This window comes from Hylobates moloch, unplaced genomic scaffold, assembly GCF_009828535.3.
Source record: "Hylobates moloch isolate HMO894 unplaced genomic scaffold, HMol_V3 SCAFFOLD_18, whole genome shotgun sequence".
NCBI classification, from domain to species: domain Eukaryota; kingdom Metazoa; phylum Chordata; class Mammalia; order Primates; family Hylobatidae; genus Hylobates; species Hylobates moloch.
The window spans coordinates 2,225,304-2,245,266 of NW_026652293.1; the positions used below are offsets into that span (position 1 = coordinate 2,225,304).

The 19,963-nt window shown below is 44.8% G+C and overlaps 1 pseudogene; it reads right to left on the bottom strand.

Annotated features, from left to right (window-relative positions):
* Positions 1-2,093: 2,093 nt before the first annotated feature.
* LOC116457914 (peptidyl-prolyl cis-trans isomerase NIMA-interacting 4-like) lies at positions 2,094-2,504 on the bottom strand (annotated as a pseudogene).
* Positions 2,505-19,963: the final 17,459 nt, after the last annotated feature.

A 19,963-nucleotide genomic window follows, 5' to 3' on the forward strand; every position in this document is an offset into this window, starting at 1 on the left:
GCATAGGTGTGTATGTATAGGAAAAAATGTAGTGTATATAGGGTTCGGTACTATCCTCAGTCATAGGCATCCACTGGGGGTCTTGGAACATATCTCCTGCTGATGAGGTAAGGGGGACTGCTGCGTAGTCCAGTGACTGAGAGCACCAGCCTTTGGAGCCATACTGCCGAGGTTCCAATCTTTATGACCTTGGACAAGCTACTTAGTCTCTCTATGCCTCAATTTCCTTATTCCTAATAGAGAAACATATTAGTGTTTCATGGGGTAGGTATGAGAATTAAGTGAGTTAGTATAGAATTAATGTATGAAAACAGTACATGCTTGGCATATAGTAAACAGATATATAAGCATTTGCTTTTATTATTACTACTACTGTCATTACCCTCCTTAGTATTTTTTTTCCCACAGTGTTAGATCAGTTCTCACTGAGCATTTTATTACATTGTCTCTGCTATTAAACACATTTAAGCTATGTTTCCTCATGTGCAGTTTGGGTACATTGAGTAATAAAATAATGACCTAAACAAAATAGAATTTCTGTCTATGCTGTAAATCATTTAATTAAAATATGTAAAGGCAGACATACAAAGAAATATATGTAAATACATTCTGCTGATTGCCTTCAATGATGATAGCAATAGAATGTTGACTATTCAGAAATTAATGTATTCCAGCTTAAACTAAGACCTTCAGACTTAACCTTTCTAGCACAAACCAACCAAGATAGCAGGCAATTTGCAACTGGGGAATATGCCATTTCTCATGTTAAGATACTGTTCAGAGAAGAACAAACCAATTAGACAAGATCCTCAGACTAGGGTCCCAGAGATGTCAGTTTAAATTCTATTTATAAGACTCATCATTAATCCTTAGATAAGTCACTTGATCTTTCTGTGCCAATACCTGCCAACAGAATATTGAGAATAAGATGACCTGGCACTTGGTATGTAGAGTATAGGCACCACTGACCAACAGAACTTTATGTAATGATGGAGGCGTTCTAAATTTGCACTAACCACTACAGCCACTGGCCACATGTAGCTATTGAGTACTTAAAATATGGCTAGTGTGATTGAGGAATTAATTTACTTTTAATTCAGTTAAATTTAATTATTTTATTTATTTATTTAGAGATGGAGTTTCGCTCTTTTTGCCCGGGCTGGAGTGCAGTGGTGCGATCTCAGCTCACTGCAACCTCCGCCTCCCAGGTTCAAGTGATTCTCCTGCCTCAGCCTCCCAAGTATCTGGGATTACAGGCATGTGCCACCATGCTGGCTAATTTTGTATTTTTAGTAAAGGTGGAGTTTCATCATACTGATCAGGTTGGTCTTGAACTCCTGACCTCCAGTGATCCACCCCCATCGGCCTCCCAAAGTGCTAGGATTACAGGTGTGAGCCACCATGCGCGGCCTACTTCAGTTAAGTGGCTTCGTGTGGCTACTGCCTATGGAGTTGGAAAGTGCAGGGAATGAAAAATGAAAAAATGAGAACTGTTACCTTAAGACCTAGATAACCCTTAAGTGGATTTCTAGATAAGGGGGCCTACATTGGAATTCTTTGACTCACTAAAAGTTACACACAAAAGAGTGTATAGATGACAAGGAGGGTATTTAGGTTCATGGGTTTGCTTTGCTTCTGGTACTAAAATACTATGTTGAGGCCAGGCGCAGTGGCTCACGCGTGTAATCCCAGCACTTTGGGAGGCTGAGGCGGGCGGATCATGAGGTCAGGAGATCAAGACCATACTGGCTAACACAGTGAAACCCCGTATCTACTAAAAAATAATAAAAAATTAGCCAGCGTGGTGGTGGGCGCCTGTAGTCCCAGCTACTCAGGAGGCTGAGGCAGGAGAATGGTGTGAACCCAGGAGGCGGAGCTTGTAGTGAGCCGAGATTGCGCCACTGCACTCCAGCCTGGGCGACAGAGCGAGACTCTGTCTCAAAAAAAAAAAAAAAAAAAATACTATGTTGCTCAATCAAACCCTGTTCTTTGCACAATGCCTTGGACTTAGCCTTTACCAGTCACATACACATTAACGGTATGATGACATGTAGTGAGAAGTCCAAAGTCTGGTGAGTTGGCTTAATTTGATTTTATTTTCTTCCTTCAACCATAATAATATGATATCCAGATTTTGTCTTTATGGAAGGATCTGTAAACAGGCTTACCCATCCCACTTACAGGCAAGGCAAATGCTGCTTCTTGAAAAGCAGGTGTCCGGGGTGGGTCATTATCCTCCTTACCCAAGTCGTCCCCTGGCCTGGCTTTATCTTCACTATATTGTGGAGCCACTTCATTGAGTTTCATACTAGATTTTAACTTTTCCATGGCTTCCATGATTTTGCCATGTTTTTCGCGTGGAATGTGTCTGTTTGCTGTGTCGCCACCCACTTTGGGGCCTTGAGCCTTCTCATCAGCACTGTTGCTCCCAGAGACGTGTCCCCATTTCCCCCTTTTCCAGAACCATTTTTTTTTCCTTTGGGCATCATCTTTGAAATTTGCTGTTCTAAAAATATTTTGTTGTTTCCAGATCATTTTTTAAGTAAAATTAATAAAGATGGGGTAATGCCAAATGAATTATAACAATCAGGAAAATGAGCATCTCAAATACCCAGAAAGTCAGGATGTTTTGAAGAAAATTACATGGTATGCAGAGAAGAAATACTCTCTAACTCAACTTTCCTTGGTTTCCTTGGTGATTTCATTTGAGGGTTTCGATGAATTTATCTGTGGTGATGAGTCAAAAATGTTTAAAGGATTAGGACAAATAAAAGGGAGCTAAATTACACTAAGGAATTATGAGAAGACACCAGTGTCTACCCTCTCCTGTTTCCCAAGACCGTGGAAGGTGAAAATAGGCTGAGCTGCCTGGAGTTTCCCTCCATCCCCCACTGGAAGCAGTGGAGCTAATGATGCTTTCTATTTATGTCATCTTGCCCTGATGGCATGAAAGAGTAGTGAGATGAGGAAAGTGATGATGAATTGTTAACACTTGTGCCTGCCTTGCTTTGCCTTCGTATCCCACTCACCAGCAAAAGAGGACATTCTGTGATTAGGAGGGTCACAGGAGAAGCAGAAGAGAAGACTACTGTGGAAATGCAAATGGAGGAGAGGGACTCTCCCTGTGAGAGCACAACACGTCGCCAGGCCTGTGCTGGCCGTGGGAGGGTCAAAAGGAAACTGACAGGGAGAACCCCCAAGCAACTTGGGAGTCTGATTGGACAGAATAAGGCCTATTTTTAGAAAATGTGGTGAGGGCTTTAAAAAAATGACAAAACACAAAAGAGTGCCATTTCTGAAGTTCATGATAGTGTCCCCTTGTATGTAGCAGTCGGGAGAGGATCTTAAGTAATTTAAAAACTGGCCATCGTTTGGCATTTTCTTCTTTTGCAGCATTTAGAATGCATGTGTCCCTTCTCAGCCTCTTCTTGATGTAATTCAAACAACTGAGCACCTACTACTTGTTACCCAGAGAGGGACAAAAGAGCATTTTGAAAAAATAAGGTATGCCCCTAAAGTGTAAAGGAAATATTTAACTTCAAGGAGACAGGAGTTTACACTTTAAAAAAAGTTAAATACTGTCTTCTTATAGAAACTGCTGCTGCCTCTGGCCAGGCTGCTGGATGATTTGAACCCCTCTGTGTCACATTTCAAGGTATTGGAGCATTAGAGAGAAATAAGTATAATCATAAAATCCCTTCAGCAACATCAGAGCTATCCTACTCAATGGTTACCATGTCCCTTGGGATGCTCAAAAGCATATTAGCCTGGCTAGAATTGTTCTCTCTGAGAGTGAGCACATCTGGAATCTCTCCTTGAGGGCCCTTGACACAGGAGAGGGCCTGAGAATCTGTCCTAAGCACTAATTCCTCCTGCCCCCCACTCCCAAGTGGCTGACCAGGAGTAGCTGATGAAAAGAAAGCACTCCTGAGCACTGATGGTAACTCAGCTGACGTCACAAGGCACTGCAGCTCAGTCAGCAACATTTGTCAGAGAAGGAATTTGAACACACATTTCCCGGATGTATGCTAAAGGCATGGCCAGCAAGGGCATAAACCATTTTGAGAAGGTACTCTTTGATTCATGCACGAGATGTCTGTCAAACACACACAGCATAGCAGGTGCTGGGAATACAGCGGTGGCCAAGCTCCTGGGGTTCACGGCCATGCCACCCCCTCTTTCCTGCAGAGACCATGGGAGGGAGGGTGGTGAGAAACACATCCTGACCCTGACTGTCCAGGGTGAGCCTGAGCTTCCTCACGTGGCTGATCATGTTCTCCAGTGAAAGGAGAAAGGAATGGGTTTGGATGGGACTCCCCAGGGCAGAGACACTGCAGTTCCCTGTGCAGCCCTTCAGAAAGGCTCACTCACCCTGTTTCTCCTTTGGTATCTAACCATCCTCACAACCCACTAAGTTTTTCTTACATCCAACCTAAACCACTCATTGCAACCTTTTACTTTTTACTTTTTAAAAATGAGGGGTCTGTCACCCAGGGTGGAGCGCAATGGCGCAATCATAGCTCACTGCAGCCTCAACCTGAGTTCAAGCGATCCTCCCACTTCAGCCTCTCACTGCAATCTTGACTGCTTCAATTCTCTGCGATTGGGGAAGATGGGAAACTCCCACAAAACTTTGGTCAGAGGGAAATAACTCCTGTCAGAATTCAGTCCCCTGACACCAACTATTCCACATAGACAAATCCATCTGTCCGTCCAGACCCTACAGAAATACCCTGGCCCTGATTTGTCTAACCAAGCATGATCCTTCATATTTCTCTGTGACCAGTATTGTGTATACTCAGCTGCCTGACCCTGGGGTTGGCTGCAATGTGGATAAATGGTGGCTAATGTTACCAGGTCCTGTTAATGGGAACAAACAGCTCTCTCCACTGTCCCACACCCTATATCAGCCACCTGGCTATTCTCCGAGTCTCTGTTTCTTCTCATCACACCTCTCTGAGCCTTGGCTTCTTCATCTGTGAAAGGGGGCTCATAGTTACCCTGTTGAAGAGTTGTGAAGATTAAATGTGATAACACGCACAAAGCCTGGTGCCTGGCGTGTGCCCAACAGATATTGGTTGCCTTCCTCCTCAGTGGTGGATTGGCCAACCTGGCCCAGTGGCCCAGAGAGCAGCGGGGACAGGAACTTAGTCCTACAAAACAGTGACGTTTCGGGTCATGTCTGCCTTAAAAAAGGATGATATTCCAGGTCTCATTTGAGGACCTAGAAGGGACTAAAAGCTCTTGGACTCAAGAGGAATGTATCCTTTTCTGTTGGGAGGAGGGTATTTCCATCTCTCAGCCTTCCCTGTCAGCACAAGTCTTGATCCCTGGGGAAATGAGAGAGGGGGTAGGGGAGTGCCAGGAAGATATGGGAGAAGTATCACCAGTGCAGTGAGCCGACCCAGGCATCCTGTCATTCTTTCTGAGACTTATTTGGTCAACTGCAAAATAAATGGGCTTATATCCAAAGTTAGTTTGCACCATCAAATCTATTGGACATAAGCCCCATGGTTCAATGGGTGCATCATACCTAACTGATCAGAACTCTTTCCCTACTAACAAGGTCTTCACCCCCCCAAAACGGAGCAAGAAGCAAGGCGGCTTGCGAAGTTTACGTTGAGTATAAGGAAGAACTTAGTGAACTCTAGAAACAATTACACACTGAAAGAAGGAAGCGTTCAGGCTTCATGGGTGCTTCTGAAGGGCCTCAAGACAGGAAGCCTGTTCAATCACAGGGGTGCATTTGCCAAGAGCCTCTCTGGAGGCAGAGGAATGGACTCTATGACCTTTTGGCCCTATCTTATCAGCAAGATCTCATGGAGGCCACAGCGGCAGACTTCCCAGCAGGAGGGCTTTGCCTGGGAGACGGGGTGTGGCCCAGCTTCCAACCAAACACATGCCTTCGAGACTAAGGGCTCAGGCAGTGCAGCTGCAGATATAAATAACCTTCGCGTGACTCTTTCTGTCCTTAGAGCGGATGCCTCCAGCCATTGCCCAGAATGGGATGGAGGGAACAGGAGAAGGGTGCACAGAGAAGTGGTGGGGGTGGAGTTGGGGAGGGCTGGGGTTGACAGCTGAGAAGAGAGTGACGGTGAAGAGGCTGTGTTTTCTCTCACCTCCTAAGTGTGTGTGTCTGCTTGTTTCTGTGAGATAGGTGTTCATGCAGGGAGAGGAGCCGTCCTACTTTTGGGGAACGGGGTGCTGTTCTTCACAACATGCTTTCTTTCTGTTCCCACTACCATCATCCTAGTTCACAACCTCATTATGTCTTCCTGGAATATTGCTTTCACTTCCTAATTTCTTTGCTGCTAGTTTCAGTCTCCTCTGAGTGAACCTTTCTTACCATTGCTTCCCAATTCATTCTTTTTTTATTATTATTAAATCTAGACAGAGTCTCACTCTGTCGCCCAGGCTGGAGTGCAGTGGCACGATCACAGCTCATTGCAGCCTTGACCTCCTGGGTTCAAGGGATCCTCCACCTCAGCTTCCTGGGTAGCTGGGATTACAGGCACGTGCCACCACGTCGGGCTAATTTTTTGTATTTTTTTGTGAAGGCGGGGTTTCACCACATTGCCCAGGCTGGCCTCAAACTTTTGGGCTCAAGTGATCCACCCACCTTGGCCTCCCAAAGTGCTGGGATTACATATGTGAGCCTCCGCGCCAGCTGCAATTCACAAAATGACATTTTCAAATATAATTAAAATAACCTCAAATAGACATGGCCCAGAACCAGACCCCCTTTCTTTCTTTCTTTTTCGCTCTGTCGCCCAGGCTGGAGTGCAGTGGCACAATCTCGGCTCACTGCAAGCTCCACCTCCTGGGTTCATGCCATTCTCTTGCCTCAGCCTCCTGAGTAGCTGGGACTACAAGTGCCTGCCACCACGCCCGGCTAATTTTTTGTATTTTTAGTAGAGACGGGGTTTCACCGTGTTAGCCAGGATGGTCTCGATCTCCTGACCTCATGATCTGCCTGCCTCGGCCTCCCAAAGTGCTGGGATTACAGGCGTGAGCCACCGCGCCCGGCCCAGACCTCTCTTTTCTATGGCCCTCTGCGTGTATCCCAGCCCGCAATAAAACTGGCGCCCTGGACATTCCATGAGCTCAGTTTGCACAATCTTACCTTTACGGCTTTGCTCATATTTTCCCTCTATCTGAACACTCTTCCCTCCATCCATGAAAAACCTGTTTGTCCATGTCCTGATTTCCAGCCAGACACAATACTCAGTATTCCTCCATAGCCCATATCCCAATCTATCTGTGTGAAGCAGTCAAGCTGCATGGCCCTTGGGTCAGAGTCACTGTAGACAAGTGGAGGCTAACGTTACCATGTCCTGCCAGGAGCAGCCAGCTCCCTCCATTGCCCCGTGCCTCCCATCAGCTCCCTGGCTATTCTCTGGCCTCCAGCCCTGGTTCTCACCCTGGCTTGAAGCAGTCCTGGCTGATCTGCCTGCTGGCCATCCCCAGTGTTCACCTCGGATACTGAGGCAGAGAGGCAAGCTGTCTGAGCTCTGAGCAGTGGAGAGGCTGCAGCAGGTCCTGCTAGTATCACAGAGGCTCACTGTGGGCCTCGAGTGCAGCTGAGGCTCTGAACTGAGGGCTGAGGTAGGAGGGAGTGGGCAGTGACTAAAACTTGCAAGAAAGTTTTCATTTTTTTCATTTTTTTTTAAGAGGACTTATCTATCTCTTCCCTCCTAGTCATTCTCACCCTCCTCCAGCAGCAGCCTCCTCTTGGTGAGAATTTAGAATATGTTGTTGCTTTGGATGGCTGGGGTTTCCGTTTCTAGCTAGGTTCTTCCCTGTCCATCCTTCCTCCCTCCTGGCCCTTCTTTTTCCTAGACTACTATGTGCAAATCATCATGTATATGTCTAGCAGGTACAGAGTCCCTGCCCCCAGGAAGCTCCCAGATGTTGTCACCTATGTCAGGGTACTCAGTGAGTGTCCATGGTGCCAAGGTCTAGCTGAGGTGGCAAAGTGGCACTGAGGGAGACTTGAGCAGGACACACATTCTTTGTGTTGACTAAGGAGGTAAACGAAACCCGGAAGACCCTGTGGAAGGTGGAGTGAGCAAGGAAGACACCAGGGAAAACAAAGACAAAGAGGCCGGGCATGGTGGCTCACATCTATAATCTCAGCACTTTGGGAGGCCGAGGTGGGCAGATCTTTTGAGGTCGGGAGTTTGAGACCAGCCTGGCCAACATGGTGAAACCCCATCTCTACTAAAAATACAAAATTAGCCAGGCGTGGTGGTACGTGCCTGTAATCCCAGCTATTCGGGAGGCTGAGGCAGGAGAATCATTTGGACCTGGGAGGTGGAGGCTACAGTGAGCTGAGATGGCGCCATTGCACTCAAGCCTAGGTGACAGAGCAAGACTCCAGCTCAAAAAAAAAAAAAAAAAGGCAAAGAAAGGAGGCCAGAGGTGGCCAGTCCAGCCTGATTCCAGAGCCAGCTGTGAACCCGATTACTAAAGCTCAAATCTGAGGTTTCTTCTCCTATGTGGGCTGTGTGTTAGGTTGCTTGCCAGCTCGTGTTTTCCCCTCACACCCCTACCCGCCATGTGTTTTCATCTATGGATTCTGCAACAAGCTTTGAACCACAGGACCTCCCTCTGGGTGGCTGGATCTGTGACAGGTAACCTTGGAAGCTTTCCAAGGCCATGTTTTCTGCTGTAAAGATGGTAAAAGAAGGCCCAGCTGGGTTCCTGCCCAAAATTCCCTGAACTGCCCCACCTTGTGTCCTCATTCTGCAGTGAGATATTCATCTTTGTGCTTTTTTTTCAGGAAAGATACGTGACCTTTCCCTCCTCAGAGGCACCCACAAGTCCCTGAGGAGAAATGAAGGGTTAAAGCAACAAGGCAAAGACAAAAACAATGTTCAGCCTTTTCAACATCCGAAATAAAACATTGAGCATAGAAAGAGAGATTTTTGCTGTAATAATAGACAAGAGAAAGAACAGTGGGATGACAATGGCCACTTTGGACATGCTGACTTTCTCATTGCTCCCTGAACCCCAGTACATTGCACGTCTCTGGGCCTTTGTCGGTGCTTGGCTGTCAGCGTGCAATGCACTTCTCCCCCAACTCTGCCCAGCAAGCTCCAGCCCATCTCCTACGATTTACCCGTCAAAACTCCTCCTCTCCAGGAAGCGGGAAGAACACTGAAGACCCCGGGGCTGAGTACTACTGGCCTTCTGTTCTACTCTCTAATAAAGCACCCAGCTTCTGATAACTTTATAACGTTCTGCTTACAGATCTGTCTCCTCTTCTAGACTAAATATCCAAAGGGAGGGATTGGGAGTTATCTTTGCCTTCCTGGTGCTCAACATGGTGGCTGGCACATGGTAGGCAATCAAGAAAGTTTAACTATTTAACGCAAAATTCAGTTTCAAATTACCTAGCCTTCATGCAGTTTCTGGTCTGAGACTTGCCACTGAGAACTGGCCGTAAACACTAGAGCTATTGCTCAACCGATTCCTGGGTGTGGCTAGAAATGGCAGAGGCTAGTTCTCAGTCCTCAACTCAATAGCGGGTGCCCCTAAGCCTTACTGCAAAGGATCCAGCATTCCCTGCCATGCCCTGAGGCAGCCTTATCATTCTGCAATCACTGCTAGATAAGCAATGTAGCCCGGGCCCTGAAGCTTGGCTCCTTTGTGACCAAGGTGAAGACTCATCATCCCTGTCTCTGGGCTTCATGTTCTCCATCTGTCGTGAGGTTGTAGGTCCTAATTAGAAAGCTGTTAGAGATTCCTGAAAGGACTGTTATTGTACTGCAGCACAAGGAATATTATGTCAGGGTGCTATAAGAGCACAGCAAATAATGTGAACGAGGAAATAATAAGGGTACTTATTCCCAGAAGCATATTGATTTAAACCACAAAAGCTCCTTGGAACAGGGCTCAGGAATTATAAAAGCCTGAGCAATCAGCAACCCCTGTGGGAGGGGAGCCCATGCCAGGCAATTGCTGGAGAGTTCATTTGGTTGATCTTGCAGGCCAGTTTTGTCCCTCAGGTGTTCTTGCTTTGGTGAAATTTCCCTGTTGTAATGAGCCTAGCCTACCTGCTGAGTTCTAGGGAGAAAGGACCATTATTTCCACATCCTTTGCATAACAAGCAAAGAACTGGCTTTAGCACACAAGTGAATTCACTTATCATTCTCCGTGTGATGAAAACAGATCTCCGGATAACGGAAGTTGCATCATCACTTTTGCTTCTAAAATCTGCATAGCAGGTCACACCCTGACCCAGCCACTGCTATCTCTGGACAGCAACTTGGGAAAACCATTTACTCTGTGAATATGAAAAATAAAAAGTCACCTTAACAAATCCATCATCCAGGAGTAGAAAAGCGTGTTTAAACCTGCTTCCAACAGCAGAAAGGGCAGAGCCTGTAAGAAAAAAAGAATGATGGCACTAATTGGACAAAAATTTTAATTTAAAACTTGAAATGGGGGAGCACTGACCCCATTTCTCTGGAGTTTGCACATCCCAGGGGAAAGAAATAAAACTTGAAATGGCAAAAAGTATCATAAGCCAAACTCTAAGATAGAATAAATTATAGGGAATATATTTGCAGCATTCATAATAGATATCAGAGTAATATCCTTAATATATAAAGGCATTTACAAATCATTAAGAAAAAGATCAGCAACTAGCATGGGAAATTGAGAACACAGATAATCCACAAAAGAAAAAATAAAAATGACCAATGAACAGCTAAAAAAAAAAATTAATAATGTAGCTATGAGCAGTGGACCTGCCTGTAGTCCCAGCTACTTGGGAGGCTGAGATGGGAGGAATCGCTCAAGCCCAGGAGTTAAAAAAAAAAAAAAAAAGTAATAGTGAAATAAATATAATTTAAAAATGCAAATTTAAGCAATGAATTTAATTTTTACCTATTAGATTGGCCAATTTTTTTTTAGTGGTAAGTGGTGAGTTCATGTTGTATAGCAAACAATAACTATATTCTATGACCCTGCAATTCCATTCCTAGTTTCTCCTAAAGAAACCTTTGCACCTGGGCATAAGAAGGCACATAGGAGAATGCTTAGAACACCCTTGTTTATAAAAGCAAATGCTGGAAGAAACCCAAATATCCATCAATAGATACAGAGATATATAAATTATATATTTGTATAATAGAACACTATACAGTGGTAAAAATGAGTGAATTGTAGCTACATGTAGCAAGAGGCATGAACACAAAGTTGAGCATGTGAAGTCAGTCACTCTAATTCCATTTATATAAATTGTATGGTGTTAGAAGTCAGAATAGTGGTTCCTTTCAGAGAAAGACAGTAACTTGGAGGGAGTCAAAAGGGTTTCTGGGGTGCTAGTAATGTTTTGTGTCTTGATCTAGGCGTGTGCTCACTCAGAAAATGTACCACGCTGAACACTTATGATACATGCACTTCTCTAAAAAAATGAAACAAAAGAAAATAATCAAAAGATATATTTCAATTATTTTTAATAGGTCTACAGTATAAGAAAAATCACCTCAATTGCTTACTTTCCAAGATATATTAGAGGCATAGAAAAATAATGTAAGAATACATTTTCTTATCATTAACTTTCTGAAACATGAGCGGAAGCCCCTCAAAATGCAAGGCCCCCTTCATTGTATACAATATTTAGTGTAGCACGCAGGCAAATACAGGTTTACAGATTTCTAAGAAATGTGCCTGGTATCATCTCCCTCTCCTTTGTCCAGCACTTTCTGAGCTGCCAGCAGGGAAGGCATTTGAATCTGTGACATACTTCATTTACAAATTTTTTAAAGCAAGTTATAAAAGAATACATAAGTACAATTTAATTTATATAAAGGAAAAATATGCAGAACTAAGGCACATATTGTTAAAGGATACAAGCATATGTGGTAAAACTAACTAAAAGCAAGGAACTGGTAGAGACACAGTTTAGGAAAGTGAATTCTTCTTCTTCTGAGGAGGAGGAGTGCAGGGATGGGGTCAGAGAAGGCACAGGGGGGCTTCTAGGAGACTGGTGATATTCTAGCTCTGAAGCTAGATGGTGGGTTCAGAGATACTTGAGTATTCTTTACATCCTTCACATTAGAAATATTATTTGTATGTATTTAATATTTAATAAAAACAAATTTAAAATTATTTTAAATAGACTTTTATGCCATTCCTGTTGGGGGTGGGGTGGAGTATAAAATGGTAGAGTTTTTCTAGATGAAAGAGTGGCTATGAGTGAAAAATCATGTAAAGATTATACTTCTAAGAAATTTTCCTAAAACAGTGATCAGACAAGAAAGCAGAAGTATTATAAAAATACATTTATCAAATGTGGTTTATTAAGACAAAAATTAGAAACAATCTAAAGTCTTAAAATAGAAACTGACAGGCCGGGCGCGGTGGCTCACGCTTGTAATCCCAGCACTTTGGGAGGCCGAGGCGGGCGGATCACGCGGTCAGGAGATCGAGACCTCCCCACTATCGAGAGGCTGAGGCAGGAGAAGTGTGAACCGGAGGCGGACGTGTGACGAGATTGCCCACCCACCACCTGGAAAAAAAAAAAAAAAAGAAACTGACCAAATTATACTAACTCCATAAAATAGTAAACTATGTATTAAGATTGATGATGATGATGATGTACATCTGTTGACTGTCATTGAACTATATTCATGATATATTTTTTAGCAAAATAAAATTTCAAAGCATTATGGTTACGGTATGATCTAATTATTTTTAACACAATATATTTTCATGTAAAGGAACATAAGTAAGAAGGTCTATAGAAATATTAATAAGGTGGTTCTTTCTAAATGGTACATGTATTACTCACAGTCAAGAAAATAGGCCCGCTGCAGTGGTTCGTGCCTGTAATCCCAGCACTTTGGGAGGCCAAGGAAAGGAGATCTCTTGAGACTGGGAGTACGAGACCAGCTTGAGCAGCATATTGAGACCCTGTCTCTACAAAAAAAAAAAAAGGAAGAAAGAAAAGAAAAATTAGCCAGATGTGGTGGTGTACTCCTGTAATACAGCTCCTCAGGAGGCTGAGGCAGGAGGATTGCTTGAGCCCAGGAGATCAAGGCTGCAGTGAACCGAGACTGCACCACTGCACTCCAGCCTGGGTAAAAGAGCAAGACTTTGTCTCAAAAATAAATAAAAAAAAATAAATAAACAAAAAATAATCAAAAGATCTATTTCAATTATTTTTAATAGGTCTGCAGTATAAAAAAATCACCTCAATTGCTTACTTTCCAAGATATAGTACAGGCATAGAAAAATAATGTAAGAATACATTTTCTTATCATTAACATTCTGAAATATTAGAGGAAGCCCCTCAAAATGCAAGGCCCCCTTCATTGTATACAATATTTAGTGTAGCACGCAGGCAAATACAGGTTTACAGATTTCTAAGAAATATGCCTGGTATCATCTCCCTTTTCTTTGTCCAGCACTTTCTGAGCTGCCAGCAGGGAAGGCATTTGAATGTCGGCAGCCTTCAGCTGCATCCACAGCCGCATCTCAGTCAGCACCCCACAGCTGCCTTCTGGGGTGAGGTGGCTGAGAGGGCGGGACAGGAGGGTGCGGCCAGGGGACACCTGGCGCTGGCGTAACAGCCCTGAGTGCTCTGAGCATAAGACTGTCACTCTCGACACAGAACCTCTCCCCATCTCACCAAAACCATCACCCACACCTCTGGAATGTTTTTAGGTGACAAATTCAGTGATCAGTAAATCACTATAAAAAGCGCTTTCCGGTTGGGTGCAGTGGCTTATGCCTGTAATACCAGCCCTTTGGGAGGCTGAGGTGGGTGGATCACTTGAGGTCAGGAGTTTGAGACCAGCCTGGCCAACATGGCAAATCCCCATTTCTACTAAAAATACAAAAAATTAGCTGGGCGTGGTGGCGTGAGCCTGTAATCCCAGCTACTTAGGAGGCTGAGGCAGGAGGATCGCTTGAACCTGGGAGGTGGAGGTTGCAGTGAGCCAAGATCACACTACTGCACTCTAGCCTGGGTGACAGAGTGAGACTGTGTCTCAAAAATAAAATAAAATAAAATACAAATTAAATTAAAAAAAAAAAAGCTCTTCCAACGAGGAGGCTACTCAGCCTTAAATAGTGGCCAAAGGACTCCTTAGGGTTGCTCTGTTGTTCCCCCAAGCTCATCATCTTGAGGACCTTCTTGGTGACCCGTTTCTGACCGCTGCTGGTTCGTGGCTCTTCCCTCAGCCATGTCTTTCTTTGGTTCTAAAGCTCAGAAAGGCAGCTGGGCTCTGGCGAGAGTCTACTCGGTGATGTGTCCAGAATGGCAGCGCCCAGTTGCCCTCTGTGCCCTGTCCTAACTGCATAGTAAGACACAACTCGCAGTGTCTGCGGTGGGGCCCCAGACAGCACACAGCCCTGGAGTTGGGGCCATGAAGTGGCGAGGGAGGCCGAGGGCAGAGAACGGGCGCTAAAGAGAGGCAAAGGCACAGGGGCTGGGGACAAGAAATGGGAAATGTGCCACGGGAATTTCCCTCTCACCTCTGTTTCCTCCCTTTCAAAAAGAGCACAGGCACTTACCTAACGGCTGCCTGTTTCCTAAATAATATCTGGATAGAAAGAAGGATAAATGATTAAATTTGAGCATAGTTTTAATATTGTTTACCCTAGAAACATGCAAATTCATTATTTCTGTCCCAGTCAATCAAACTTCATTCAGCTACATCAGTGTCCATCGAGTGCCTCTGGAGGTGAGGGGTGGGCTAGGCCAGTGAGACGCACAAAGGTAAATAAGACACATTCCTGCCCTCCATGGGTTTCTAGAAATGTAGGAAATATTCAGTAAAATACAAGCCGTGATGATACCACAGAAGTGAGGAGAGCAACAGAGAAAAAGTAACTCGCTTCCAAATTCTACATCTTTATTTATGAGAACTAGCAAGCTTTCTGATTCCATCTCTGTGTGTGTGTGTGTGTGTGTGTGTGTGTGTGTGTTACTAGAGTCTGTGTATTTCCATGTCGTATTTTCCTGTGTTGTGCTGGCCCAGAATGGGCAATTGCTGTGGCTGATCTTGGGTATGCAGTAGCAGTGGTGGTGGGCTTCCCTCCAGGAAGCTGCCATAATGGGCCTGCCTCCCCAGACGGCCCCCTTTCTTTGTGCCTCTGTGTCCAAAATTTCCAATTCCTGGGAGAGGAATCTGGGCAGGTCACAGCACAAACATGGCCGCCTGGAACTATCTAGGGGTGTGTGCATCAGAAGTGTGGGGGAGGTTGTACTGGCCCCAGGGAAGAGCAGCTGGGCAGATAACCCACTGCAATTCTGAAGTATGTACTATCGTTTCTTGTAAGTGTATCTTTAAGTCACTAACATGTGACAGGCAGAAGGCACGGAGGTGCACAATGATTGCCCTCATGTTTTACATTGTGTGGCAGATACATTTGTTTTTATCTCTTTCTGCAGTAAAAAGCATCGTGTGATGACTCCCTGTTAAGTGAGAGTACGCCTGACCGCCGAGTCACCTTTTCAGATAAGGTGTGTTCCCCTTTTATTAGGTGCTATAAGGAGCAGTATTCAGATGCTCAGTCGTTTACCTGGCAACCACTTACTGGGTGGCAACTACATGCCTGATACGTGATTGCTTTGCTTGAGGAACCCACAGTCTAAGGTGGGAGTCTGATATATACAGCAGCAAGGTGACATGAGCCATTAAAAATTAAAATCTGTCTTCTCTTTCAACTACTTGCCTACATTAGAGATGAAATGCAAGGAATACTTACTTCCAAACAGACAAGCACAAGCCTTCTTAGTTGGGACCAAGCACAGCTGGCCACTGCAGCAGCAGGCACAGTGACAAATATTCATTGCAAGTGTGCAGAGCCCTCATTAAACTTTTGGGGGTATCAGAGAGAACGAACAAGTCTATTTCCTACCCCTGGGAGGGAGTGGAGAGTCTCATGGAAGAGATAGGCATATGTGCAGATGATTCCAGAATTTCCACCTAGGAGGGACACAGGGGCTTCATTTACTTGGGAAGGGGCAGGCTTGGGGACCTGGATTGTTGTGTTTTCACAGGACTTTACCTGAACTGAGAAAATGCCAGATGCTCATGACAAAGAAGGAAGTGTGTGTGTGTTGGGGGGCATGGGACACTGATGGAGATTAAGAGGGGGTGGCTAAGGCCTCCAACCCTGCTCTTGAAAGCAGCACTAGCCATAGGTAGAACTACATCACACATATAGGAAAGAAACATTGAAACATGCACACGGGAGTCAAGGACCTCGGCCTCAGGTGCCAGCTTTGCCGCTGGCTGGAGCAGGTCTTTTTTCTCTCTGGGCTGCAGTCGGGGGTCCTCTGGGATGCCCCTGTGCTTCAGGAGTCTCCAAAGACAGATGTGAGACAAGTGTGATATGCAGCAGAACCAAATAAACCTTGTCAAGCCAATCTCAGGTAAGGGCTGCTGCTCACTCAGCTTGCCTGGTCAGGACATGTGGCCTTGATTTCCATGGCCTGGTAGAACCCAACCAGCCCAAATGAACAGAAGAGTTACACAATTGAGGAATGTATGTAGACAACAAAAGAAGGAGGTAAAAATAACTCAATCTGCAGATCTGCAGGACTAAAAGATAATTGCATTGTTTAATCATAAATTTACCCAACTAATTACTGATACATGATCTGATGTGATATATGATTTGATATGTGCTCTCAATTCCCTTCTTAGTAAGAAACTGGACAAGACTTTTTTTTGAGATGAGATCTCACTCTGTCACCCAGGCTAGAATGAGGTGGCACAATCATGCAGCCCTGACGTCCTGGGCTCGAGCAATACTCCCACGTCAGCCTCCTGAGCAACTGAGACTAACAGGTGCACCACCATACCCAGCCAAGTTTTTTTGTTTTTGTAGAGACAGGGTCTCACTATGTTGTCCAGGCTGGTCTCAAGCTCCTGGGCTCAAGCCATCCTCCTGCCTTGGCTGGGATTGCAGGTATGCACCACTGTGCCCGACAGGAAAAGACTCTTGAGCACGACTGAGAGATGGGTGTGGGGTGCAGGGTTGTATGTGGAAAGAGAAGAGAGGTCAGAGTCACTCCGAAGTGTCTGGCATCCCAAATCTGCCAATTACCAATTGTGCGACTCGAGGGATACTACTTGGGATTACTGGATCTCAGTTTCCTCATTTGTAAATTGGAGATAGCCTCCTTGGTGGTTGTGAGGACTAAATGTTAACATAGATATAAATTGTGTAGCACATACTAGGTGCCTAAGAACAGTAGCTACCTGCTTCATTCTTGTTTCCAATACATTATTCTTTTTTTTTTTTTTTTCTGAGACAGCGTCTCACTGTGTTGCCAGGCTAGAGTGCAGTGGCGCAATCTTGGCTAAAGTGATTCTCCTGCCTCAGCCTCCCGAGTAGCTGGGATTACAGGCACACAACACCACGCCCAGCTAATTTTTATATTTTCAGTAGAGATGGGGTTTCACCATGTTGGCCAGGCTGGTCTCAAACTCCTGACCTCATGATCCGCCCACATCAGCCTCCCAAAGTGCTGGGATTACGGGTGTGAGCTACTGCGCTTGTCCTATTCTTCCTCTCACATGTCCCAAGTTCTCCCAGTCCTCACTTGGCTATACTTTGCTGCTCATGACCCGTGTCAACCTGGGTACCAATGTCCTTTTAAGATTTACGGTGTCTAATTCTACATGAAGAAAATTCTGCGTTAGACACTTGTCCCAACTCTTGGACAGAGGCCTGAGTCACCACACCCAGCATCTGCCTGCAGAGAGAAGACAATACTGTATGGCCACCAGGTCCCAGCTAAGTGATGGGTCTGGTGAAGCCAGAGGGGTTGGATGGAGACAGACAACAGCCAGCTTCCTTAATTAGGGATAACCTGTAAGGTTGCTTCCAAGCCTAAGATACAATGATTTTGATTTTTTTCTCTGATTATTTCATTGATCCAGATAGACTAGGCAAAGTCTAGAGAGGTCAGCTGACTCACATTGAGCAATGGCTGGGCTGGGATCAGAAGCTCTGGCCTTTGAGCCATAATCATAGAGCTGGAAGAGATCTTGAGCTCATCAAAAACAGAGCCAGCTCCCAGGGGGAATTTCAAATCCATGCATGCTACCAAAAAATAAGAAATAAATAAAATAAAATAAGAAACCACCATGTTCATTTTGAAAGTATTCCTGGATAATTTCCAACTCAAATAGTTTTACTATGTAAATTCCTTTGATAAAATATTTATTTCGCATCTATTCCAGACAACAAACACACAGTCCCCTCTGAGTTATCTTTGAGCGTATTTGTTTTCTTCCCTAGTGACATTTTCTAATTGGAAATAATGAGTGGGAAGCTCTGGGCAGGGCATCTTGGCATTTGCCTTTGCTGGGTGCCAGCCTGTGTTAAATCTTCAGGCTGCCTGCCAGACACGGACTTGTGATTGGGAATGGAGCGCAGGAAATAGTGCAAAAGGAAACCAGGCAGAGGTCAGAGAGAAGAGGGCTTGAGACTGTAAATAGCATAGTGGTTAAGAGGAGCAGCGGCTGCATCAGACCTTCCCACTGATGCAGGGAGAGGAGGAGGAAAGATGGAGATGTGGTGACTGGAGAGGAGGGGCGGATGGAGAGATGGAGGGGGTGTGGGCAGGAAGCAAAGAAGGGAAGCAGGAAGCTTTGGCCGGGCACAGTGGCTCACGCCTGTAATCCCAGCACTTTGGAAGGCCAAGGTGGGCTGATCACCTGAGGTCAGGAATTCGAGACCAGCCTGGGCAACATTCCTGGTGAAACCCCTTCTCTACTAAAAATACAAAAAAATTCGTGGGGCTTGGTGACATGTGCTTGTAATCCTAGCTACTGGGGAGGCAGGAGAATCACTTGAACCCAGGAGGCGGAGGTTGCAGTGAGCCGAGATCGTGCCATTGCACTCCAGCTTGGGTGACAAGAGTGAAACTCCACTCAAAAAAAAAAAAGTAATAATAATAAGAAGAAGAAGGAAGCTTCTTCGTCAGGGCCAACCCAATAGCATTTGCATTCATCAGGGCCAAACCATGGAAGCAGAACCACTGATTATTATGGACTAAGGTATTTATTATAAGAATGAGATCTTACACAATGCGGTGGGGAAAGTGGAGAAGTAAAGATCTGAAAAGGGGAGGTGAAGAATCACGAGAGAGTCACTGCTTGGCCTGGCATGGGTGAACAAGGTGCAGCTTGCAGAAAGCAAGACAAGTCTGGCTGCCGTCAAGGGCCAGGTGACAAGAGGACATAGAGCCTCAAATTTGGGACCATGTTTCTTTTAAAGAATAGTTGAGAGGAAGACTGTCGGAGAGTTTCTGTTCATCAAGACTAAGTTGCAAGTGGTAGAAATTCTAAAACAAACTGGCCTAAGTGAGAAAGAAAGAGAGTGACTTTTGGGGAAAACTCTGGGGTAGCTGGAGGAATCAAAAGAACAATTGCCAGATAACGCCAGGTGAGTCAGACCTGGGAACTCGACACCACAGACCCTTTCCTTGTTTCCATCTCTGTCTCTCGCTGCCTCATTTCTTCTTCCCTCTGGCTGGTGGCCTTGTCCTCCCAGCCTTCTCTGTGGCACATGGGGTCATATTGATAAAGCTCCTTGACCAGAAAGGAAAGATATTTTCCCTACAAGCTTAATTTGGAAAAATCCCTGGCTTGCTTTTTCTTTCTTTCTTTCTTTCTTTCTTTCTTTCTTTCTTTCTTTCTTTCTTTCTTTCTTTCTTTCTTTCTTTCTTTCTTTCTTTCTTTCTTTCTTTCTTTCTTTCTCTTTCTTTCTTTCTCTTTCTTTCTTTCTTTCTTCTTTCTTTCTTTCTTTCTTCTTTCTTTCTTCTTTCTTTCTCTTTCTTTCTTTCCTTTATTTCTTTCTTTCTTTTCTCTTCTTTCTTTCTTTTCTTTCTCTCTCTCTCTCTCTTTTCAGATTGATCCTTAGATGCATTCCCAGATCAATCACTGTGGCTAGGTGAGTAGGTTGTTATTATGGTTGAGTCAGGGTC